The sequence below is a fragment of the Halichoerus grypus genome, chromosome 14 (assembly GCF_964656455.1).
Source record: "Halichoerus grypus chromosome 14, mHalGry1.hap1.1, whole genome shotgun sequence".
NCBI lineage: Eukaryota > Metazoa > Chordata > Mammalia > Carnivora > Phocidae > Halichoerus > Halichoerus grypus.
The window spans coordinates 34757595-34760940 of NC_135725.1; positions in this window are offsets into that span (position 1 = coordinate 34757595).

Sequence of the window (3346 nt, forward strand, 5' to 3'; positions counted from 1 at the left end):
AGGAAAAAGGAAGGAAGGAAGGAATGAAAGAAGGAAGGAAAGAAGGAAAGTAAATGGATCTATTTGTATTGGAGGCTCCTTGCCTTCTGTTTGACTAGTTTCCTTGGTGTACCCTCATCCTTGTCATTGACCCCAAGTGACTCTAAGCCCAGGCCAGATTTCTCATGTCAGAAATGTCAAGAATTTTCTAAAAAGTATTTATAGTTAAACTAGGCAATTAAAGGCAAGATGAAATTTATGTGTAAAATGATATCCTCCTATAAAAAATAGAAACCAGCAGAACAGAAGCCCTTTTTCTTAGGCATTTTAATGACTATTGGACTAAAATCACTCATTACTCTCAGGCACACTGCATTTTGGTTGACCTTGTGGAATGTCTATTTGATGGTTTTCAAAATCACTTATCCATGCAGTTTTGGCATCTCTGTGCTGTGTTAGCAATCCCAGTTTTGTATTAGACTTTACTTTAATCTTGTCTAGGTTCTGAATTTCCTCTCTTCTTTCTCATCAAAATATGTAAGCAAGTACAAAGGAGTAATTGAGGGCTGTCAAGTAATCTTAATATTTTGAAATGTTTATCCTGAATCATGCATATACTTGTATAAGATGCAGAAGCTAGGTAGTGGTTATCTACCTGAAGTCCTGGCATCACTCAGAAATTCTTTAATGTAGTGATGAAAATCCTTATAAAAAGTTTGGGAAACAGTAAAACAATGGAATGTTTACCACCATTAGATGAGTATAATTTGGATTTTGCTTTATCTTACCAATGATTAAAAAAAGGCATCAGTGTCTGTTCAGGGATGAAATTCATTTGTCTCTAAATTTTCTATCCTTTCTAGTCATATTAGCTTCTTTAAATATTTATTAAGTGGTTGATTACTATTTGTGCCTGGTACTGTACTTTATGTTCATATATGATCTCATATAATACTCATAGAAAATCTATGAACTAGGAACGAATATTTCCATTTCATGGATACACCCAGAGAGATTAAGCAACTTGCCTGAAGTCCCACAGCTAGGAAGTGGCAGATCTGGGATATGGATATATAGGTCTGTTTGACTCTAAAGCCTGACGCCTAATCTGCCCTGCCTGCTCAGAACAGCCCCCAAGGAACTAGCCAGAGAGACCTGATATCCTAACATCAATTCCCCCTACTTGTAATAAGAATGCTCTTATCTTTGCTTGAGGACAAGACCCTGCTCCAGGTCATGTGGTCTGGGTGGGACCAAACTCCACCCCACCCCCCACCCCCCCTGGTTCCTGGGGAAGGTACAAGATGCAGACAGGACCAATTAGAACATTCCATGCCCCTGGCCATAATGATTGGATGTGGTGCTACCTGGGGTTACTATATGGGCAGAGTCTACCAAAAAGAAGCTATGATGCTGAGAGGAAAGAAATAGAAAGAATGATAGACCTAGGAATAATATTTGAGCCTCTACAAGCAGTCATACCTTAGACACTTCAACTTCTCAGTTTAAGGGCCAATAGATTCCGTGCTTATTTTTGTTTTCCTTAAGCCAATTTGAATTGGGGTTCACTTACAACTGAAAAAAAAGCCTGATGAAGAGAACACATATTTCTCACTTGGTAATGAAACAACATTGGCAAGAGACATCATGGAACAATCTGGAATCTTTTCCTCCAGTCTTTTACACTTCCCTAACTTCAAGCTCTAGTGATGCACCTTTTTCAGCTTGGTGTTATAATCAAAGGTAGCAGTTTGAAGTTTGCACCCTGTTCCTTTATTCCCTGTTAAAGTCCTTCAGTACATGCTATTTTCCTGCCTTTGACTATTTTGTTTTATTCTCCTTACTGACAGTTGGATCAGCAACCAAGATGGGGTCCAGGTCAAGGATATTTGTAATAATCAGACCTAGAAGTTTGTCAATGAATAGCCAGGGAAGATTTTTTTAGAAGTATTTTGTCGCAATAATTTCATGAAGCGATTAATAAATTTGTGACAATAAAAATATCTTTGGATAATTAGCAAGTTATATTACATATACATATGACCTCTTAAAATAGTTTTATTCAAATGACCAGAAAATTCAGATTATATTTTTGAAAGGCAAAGATTTGCTTTAGAGATCCACGTATAGATGCCTCTGTCCTCTAATTTAGCTAAGTGCTCAATAAATGTTTATTGAATTGGATGGTAAAAACTAAGTCTCATCTCCTTGTCCATAACTAAGTTAAGGTATCAGAATCCCCAAACTAATGAGAATATGGCATTTGTCAAAGTACAGAATTTGTTCTGAACCTAGGTTCATTTTTTAATTGTGTTATTTACTTTTTTTTTTTTTTCCTGGCTATTGAATTTTATGAGTTCCTTGTATATTTTGTATGTTAACCCTTTATCAAATATGTAGTTTACAAATATTTTTCACAGGTTGCCTCTTCATTTTGTTGATGGTTTCCTTTGCCGTGCAGAAGCTTTTTAGCTTGATGTGGCATCACTTGTTTATTTTTGCTCTGTTGCCTTTGATTTCGGTGTCATATTCAAAAAATCACTGACAGGATGAATGCCAATGACCTTACCCCTCCTATGTTTTCTTCTGGGAGCTTTACAATTTCTGTTGTTACATACAAGTCTTTTGAGTTGATTCTTGTGTATGGCATAAGATAGTGCTTCAGTTTCATTCATTTGCATGTGGATGTCATTTATGGAAGATGCTATTCCTTCCATTGTATCATTTTGGTATCCTTGTTGAAATTAATTGGCCATATATGCTTATATTTATTTCTGGGCTCTGTATTCTGTTTCATTGATCTATGTGTCTGTTTTTATGCCAATACCATACTGTTTTGATTATTATAGCTTTGTAATGTGGTTTTAAATCAGGAAGTATGATGCTTCCCTCTAGCTTTGTTCTTTCTAAAAATTGCATTGGCTATTTTGAGTCTTCTTTGGTTCCATATGAATTTTAAGATTGTTTATTATATTTTTATGAAAAATGCCACTGGGATTTTGTTAGAGATTGCATTGAATCTGTAGATCACTTTAGGTACTGTGGACATTTTAACAATTTTAATTCTTCTAAACCATGAACACAGGATATCTTTCCATTTATTTGTGACTACTTCAACTTTTTCATCAGCATTTTATAGTTTTCAGCATACAGATCTTTCACACCCTTTCCTTGATTAAATTTATTCCTAAAGATTTTATTCCTTTTGATGCTATTGCAAATGAATTTTCTTATTTTCTTTTCCTGATAATTTGTTGTTAGTGTATAAAAATGCAACTGATTTTTGCATATTGATTCTGTATCTTGTAACTTTACTGAATTCCTTAATTAGTTCTAATGTTCTAACAGTTTGTTTGTTGTTGGAATT